The sequence below is a fragment of the Lichenostomus cassidix genome, chromosome W, assembly GCF_008360975.1.
Source record: "Lichenostomus cassidix isolate B80296 chromosome W, HeHo_3.0, whole genome shotgun sequence".
NCBI lineage: Eukaryota > Metazoa > Chordata > Aves > Passeriformes > Meliphagidae > Lichenostomus > Lichenostomus cassidix.
The window spans coordinates 13,134,348-13,141,376 of NC_139510.1; the positions used below are offsets into that span (position 1 = coordinate 13,134,348).

Sequence of the window (7,029 nt, forward strand, 5' to 3'; positions counted from 1 at the left end):
TGTGTGCACAGCTTTTGCTTTCCCTATTAAATTGTTTTATCTCAACCCGTGAGTTTTCTCACTTTTACCCTTCCAGCAAGGGAGTGGCTGTGTGATGCTTAGTTGCCGGCTGGGGTTAAACCACAACAAACGTTAACCATTAGAGATTATCCTACTGTAATTGGAAAATTTATGAAAATGTTATTTGTGGTGGTTTTTTATTTGATAGATAGACACAAGAGCTATGAAGCTACTCCCATTCCCAGTTGCCATGATAGTAGCTCAAGTGCTAATAAATGGTCAACAAGCTGGAGATAAACAGCATTGCTTACTTGATCTTTCATCTTCAGAAGACATAAATAATCATATTCCATCAATTCAGATTATTACAATTGGGAGTTTTTTTTGTCAGAATATTTTTTTAAGGATGGATTTCTTCAATATCTGACTTCAGTTGGCAAGCATGCTTGAGGAGATCTTCAGGAAAAAAAGAACATTGCCACCATTAATTTTAAAGTGTCACCTACATGGTCCTTCAATAGCAAAAATGTATCTCTAAATGCAAAAGTACGTGCCATTTTTCAGTTTGGTTGCTAATGAGTCCCATTTAAATCTTGGAGTGGGAAATTGGCATTTAAAGAAAAATTGTAACACTCTTTTAGATATATGTGTAGCTTGTGGTTGTGTTTAATAGAGCTGCTGTACGTGCCTAAAAGAGTGTGGCTCCTCCAAACAGGCAGGGTTCCTGTCACAGGGAGCAGCTCAAAGGGGAACTTTAGTAGTGAATGTGCTTCCTGCATGAGAGTAAAGCTGTTTATGAGTCAGCAGCTTGGGAAAGAAAGTACCTCTATATCCTTTTCCAATAATAAATACATTTTAAGTAATTTATGCTAGTATCACACTTGGATTCTGCTTGTTTTAATCTGGCAACAAATAAGACCACAAGATCATGCTGCAGAGGGTAAAATTTGCTTTGTTTAGCTTTTTAAGATAATTTTAATATCTAGGCAATTTATCATATAATTAGAGCCTAATGAAGGGTTCTGCTATTTACTGTCATAAGCAACAAGGGAAGATGTTAGAAGTTCACATATCAGAAGTACCTGCATGTATAAGAAATTACTGATGGCAGTAATTGAGTAGTAAAAGCTTGGTAAGTTCTATTAGTTGGATGCCATGGCTCTACAAATTAATGCAGGGAAAAATAAAATAATACATTAATTTTACCCTGAATTAAACCATAGGTTTTTATTCAAAGCTTTTAATTGAAGCCACCTGTTTCTAAAGGATGAGCTTTAATTCAAACAGAAGTTTTGAATTTGAGCTTCTGTAAAAGATTCTATGGCTTGTCGCAATCAGGAATGATGACTAAATTAACAACAGTCCTCTGAATTTAAAAATCATTCAATTTCTTTTAATGTAATAGTCGAGTGAGCAATATTTTATGTTTAAGGCAGTATTGTTTCATCTGATGGGATAACATTATAACAGGATGCTCTGCCTGAGCAGGAATACAGCAGCTTGAACTTAGTCTTATTTACAAGTTATCAGTGGTGGATTGAGCAAAGGTCAGCTGTTCAGTGATAAGATCAAAGAAAGAGGATCTGTTGTTTGTAATGTTGAAAAATGCTGAGACAGCTTGCCCAAGGACATGCAAAACATACTTCCTGACTGAGGCAGGGATCAGCAAGGATGTGCAGGCCCTGATACAAAGTGAGAGTTGAAGTGTTGAGCAGAAGAAACCAAAGAGCTGATAACATCTTTTTCAGCAACAAAGCATATTTTGCTGAGTAAGCCTGACAACACATAATCTAAAAATGTATATGACTGACAGTCAATCACTTTATACTATAAAAGGCCAGTCCAAATTTTACACAGCAAGGACTTCTAGCATACCTCCCTAAGGTGTGTGAAGAGCCTTCCCTTGAGTGGGAACGCCTCTCAAGCTTACTCCTCAAGGCTGAGCAAAAGAGATTTGCCCAGTCATTGGTATGGGTGAGTAACATCAATCTCTACTAAATAATTGTTCTTGCTAGCTTTAATACAATTGCTTTAATATTGTTTCAAAAATAGTGCACTCTGCTAGTAGTTATAGTTACCTATACTGTGTAGTAAATAATTCTGATTAAGGTCTTTTTTGTCTAATCATTGTCATTTTTGTAATCAACCTAAATAAATAATTTATATATATATATTTGGTTTGCCATCCTTAATCCTGCAGGACAAAGTTCTATAAAGGTTTGTGGCAGGATGTTCCCCCCCCTCCCTCTGCTAGATGGCAGAAGATAGATAACTCTGGTGGGGTCAACTGCCTAGCAGGGGTTATCTCTTAGCGCCCGAAAGTCTAAGACCTCTAACCTTAATTCATATTTTGGAATGAAGAGAGGATGTGAAAAGAGAAACAAAACTATACTTGCTGACCAAGCAAGGCACACTTTTATCCTATAAAATTTCATGAAAATATCCCAGAGGTAGAGGTTTTCTATGCACACTCTGAAGATGTGCGAAGAGCTTCTCCCCAGAGTCTGGACACAAACTCTGTGGTTACTTTCCTGGGAATTGGGTGAAAGGATTCCGAAGTATATTTCACCACCAATCGGCTGGTAAGATACACTGGTTCCTAAGTTATATTATTCTTGCAGCCTGTTAATAAGAATAGGTACCTTTCCATAAATTGCAATATTAGCTATTCGTAGTTTGCAATAATTTTATTCCATAATTGCAGTTTTATCTATCCATAGTTTTGGAATTATGCTATTCCTGTGTAAGTTTATCCTAAGTTTTTATTTTATGTCTGTCATTTTCTGTATCTAATAAATGGTAATTTATATAATATTAGACTAATCAGCCATTATCAAAGAACCTTGCAAACGAGACCAAGTCTTGGGGTGCTAGCCACCCTAATAAAAGTTACTGCCTGTTGCTAAAAGCCTGAGCAAACAGCAGAAACTCATAAAACTCCTGTCTCCCATGCATGACAAGGTTCTATTACAACTATATAATCCTTCATACATAAAGTGTTGACAAAGTCTGGGGCTAAGATTGGATCCAGCCACACCCAGGCTCCTCTCTGAAGAAGGAGTTTAGAAAGCAAGGGGGTCCTTTCTGCACCTCATTACTCAATGGGAGGGCTTCTATAATAAGCTTTGAAGCTCCCATTCTACCCACAAGAAACATACAAGCATAAATCTCATGTGCATGTGTAAGGTATTAGCCTTTACCTGAAGCTGGTGGTGTTCAAATATTTCTGTAAGGGAACTTTTAAAATAGTATGTTAAGTTAGTAAAAAAATAAAATCTTGCTGTCTCCAAACACTGATAGAGTTATAGGTATCTTTATTTTGTGTGTGTGTGTGTGTGTGTGTGTGTGTGTGTGTGTGTCCTGATTAAGCCACAATAGTGTGGAAGGTTAGACACTTTACAGGAATACAAATATTCAATTTGTGATAAGTATGCTGTTTTCTTAATAAGTATAAAATACTTATTAAATAAATTCAGCAACTGAATTCCATAAATTATTTATTATCATTAAGTCTTACAAGAGGTACTTTGTTGCGGTGGATGAGACCACCTCAGGAGCTACCAGGGAGCTGAGTTGTCCTGGGACAGCAGAAACACGATGGTGGGAAAGCTCTGAAGTTTGAAATACCCTCTTGAGAATTGAATGGTCCCTCCCTAGACTATGTAAATCCTCCTATGCTGATTGGCCGTAACCTGATCCCTCACTCCACCTCTCCCTTCTCTCCCTTGGTCGTTGTATCCCCCCCGCCTTCCCCCCACCTTCTCCCCGCCCCTGTGCCCTCAGACTATTGGCCCTGTATCTCTATATCAATGATGACTCAGGGCTACTCACTCTCTTTGTTGCTGGACCCCTTCAGGAATTAAGATTTCCAGAACATTCACGTGATTGAGCCCTCTGGATTCTTTGTCTCTGGTAAAACACATGAGCTATCCAAAGCTCCCTGGGTGAGTGTGTGTGTGCCTTCCACCAGCATGGGTGAGAGAAAGGTCTACTAGCACAGTACCAAGCAGTACTGGCCGGAGTGATCTCTCAAAGCCATAGAGACACTTTCGGTAAACGCAGAGGTCTATTCCACTCTACCATCCCCCTCTGCGTTAGTACTTGTTTTCAAGAAGTACTATGGATGACATGAAAAAGTTGATAACAGCTTTTGTAATGAAACCTACTTTAGATGGGCTTCAATGATAACAAAGCTGGAATGCAAGGTTTGGAAAAAGACAAAGTCGATAAAGTCGTCATGGAAGCTACCAAGGTTGGTTTCATTACTTTTTTCCTGGTGCTTTATCTGTTGCCAAATATCATAAGGCTCCTTTTCTCCCTTCCCCAAATATTATCCCTCACATGTGTAAATGGAGAGCAGCTTTTAAGAAGAAATGCACGTGTGGGGAGGAAAGGGAGAGACTGGGGATTAGGGTACCATAGGGTACTGCTGGATTCATTTGGGACATGGAGGAACGCAACTATGGCAGGAGAGGTTGGAACTAGATGATTGTTATGGTCCTTTCCAACTCTAACCATTCTATGATGATTCTATATATGATTCTATAATAACTGAAGTTGATGCAATCACATTTTTCTGATTCAGTAGAATTTCTTTGTGCTTACTGTTTGTTGTTTTGTTTGTCTTCTCAAACAGTATTCAGGAGAGGTAGCTGGTAGTGTGCAACTTTGTACCAAAGATCATAACATTGGGTTGCTTCCCACACCAACATTTTGGTACTTATTTCTTTCAACAAGTCTCAACAAATTGTGTTTGATTGCAGAGGGGAGAAAAGATGAAATACATGTCTGATGTTGAAAGAAAACATACCCTAATTTCTTCTAATTAGATATTTCTTCTAAGCAATGAAACATGATATGTTATAGTTTTTACATTAATATATTTATAATTATTTTTAAAGTGGATATTTTTGCTTTTTATATAAATACCTGATTCTTATTTGACTATGGCTGAATGCTTGGCATCAGTGCCAGTTTGGTAGTCAGAGGCTTTGAACTAAACTAGATTTTGCAGTTGCTAATTGTAAAATCACTCTGAAATATTCCCTGTGTGAGTAAAATGAAGCAAAAGAATTCCTGTTATTCTAAGTCTGATCAGTTTAAAGGGATGTCAGTATGCTTTATGTAAAAGTTATGTTAAATACCTTGTGTGGTGGTTTTGATTGGCCCAAAACATCAGTGAAGTGTTTTAAACATCTAGGAGAAATTTGGACCCCTCAGAAGCTGTTGTGGTAGGCCTGGGGAGGTGTCTGAGGGGTGGGGTGTGGCACAAAGATGGCTCCTGTGTGTCCTGAGTGCAAGTTCTGGAAGTTTTTACATCAAGTCCAGCAGAGCCAATCTCTGATGGCTCTGAAGGTGATGGACATGCTACCGGCCAAGTTTGGGCCAATTGGAGGTGCTGCTTACGCCTCTGTGAAAACATATTTAAGAAAAATTCAAAATAAAGCAGGTACGCACTTCTTTCACTTTGTAGTTGGAGGAGGAGGAGGTGGAGGTGAAAATATGTGAGGGAGAACAGCATGGAGATTGCCAAGGTCAGTGAAGAAGGGGGGAGAAAGAGGTGCTCCAGTGCTTCCAGCACCGGAGCTGAAACTTTCTGCTAGCCGTGGTGGAAGCTATGGGGGGAGCAAGAAGTTTCTCCTGCAGCCCATGGAGTCCATAAGGATGCAGAAATCCACCCACAGCTCACTCCAGAGGAGCAGGTGGATGCCTGGAAAAGACTGTGAACCAGTGGGAGTCTCATCTAAGAGTTAAAACTGCAAAAGGCCTTTACTGGGAGAAAAAGGCCTTTTCCTTGCTCCTGGCATGGAAGCAGCCTGGCCTCAGCTCAGGAGAGTCTGCACAGCACCTTATGGACAAAAAGACTCATGTTGCAGCAGAATTCGGGTGGGAATGTTGCTCATGAGATTGGACCCACACCAAAGAAGTTCCCAGAGGACTGTCTTTCGTGGGAAGGACCCCTGGCTAAGTAGAGAACCTCTTTTCCTGATTGGACTGACCAGAGGACCCCTCAACCTGCCCCCTGTCTGTGTTGCTGGTTTGGAGAGAGGGAAAGGGGGGGTGAGTGCAGAGACTGCTTCTTAAGAGGGTGGGGGTGAGAGCAGAAAACTGTCTGGAGAGAGAGAGAGAAACAAGTAGAGATAAAGAGTATTTGTAGTAGAAGAATTGTGGTGATGAGTAAATTTGAGAATCTGCTCTGTGGACTGAAAAGACACCCCTCACCCTGCCCCCCCCCACCCGGCTTGTGGATTGTAAAGGAGGAAAGGGGGTGAATACTGTAGGTTCGTAAGAGGGAGGGGGGAGTGAACCAAAACTGTATGAAAAGTTTATTTTTGCCTGCATTTATCCTCCAACTCTGTTAGGTAATTAAACACTTTTTGCAACTTTAAGCTTGAAGCCTGTTTGCCCTTTTTCGTGCGTCTTCCTGGCAGGGTCCTGTCTCAAACCCATGACAAGGTTAATAAGTATCATAGCAGTCTTGAGTTTACTTTCTGTTTTTATAATATATTTATATTTGTGTTAAATCGCCTGCAATGGGATGAGGGGGGTCAGAGTTGTCAGTTCTTCTGGATATAATGAACAATTTATGCTAATTAATGACAAAATCATCATGGCAAGTAGTCACAAGAAATACAAATGTCCTGAAGTAGAAAGAGAAAGATACTATTTCTCTTCTCAAATGTTAATGATCGATAATATTATCCAAAATATTACTGTGTATGAAAAGTTGTTAAAAGAAAACTATAACACTAAGGTTGCACACTAAGCATTCTTAGGCACAGCAGAATTAAAGTTGCTTGCAGAGGCTTAATTTGTTTCCTTTTTCCTTTGTTCTGGGATTCAGTCTTTAATTACATTATCATTTGCTATTTTTCCTTAACAGGACTCCTGCTTCATTCAGTGCACCATTCAGACAATGTTCACTGAGTTGGAAATTATTCAGTATTTACTGTTGTCCTCATTGTTTAATGGGTGGCCCTAAATCTTGTTTGTTATACAGTAGTCTAATCCATTTTAGGATGCAGATTT

At 39.5% G+C, this 7,029-nt stretch overlaps 1 long non-coding RNA gene across 1 annotated transcript; it reads left to right on the forward strand.

Moving 5' to 3' along the window:
* Positions 1-2,306: 2,306 nt before the first annotated feature.
* LOC146425531 (uncharacterized) lies at positions 2,307-6,684 on the forward strand. Its single transcript, XR_014846603.1, has 3 exons — positions 2,307-2,582; positions 3,512-5,147; positions 6,457-6,684. It is a non-coding gene; the product is annotated as an uncharacterized LOC146425531 (long non-coding RNA).
* The last annotated feature ends 345 nt before the right edge of the window (positions 6,685-7,029 follow it).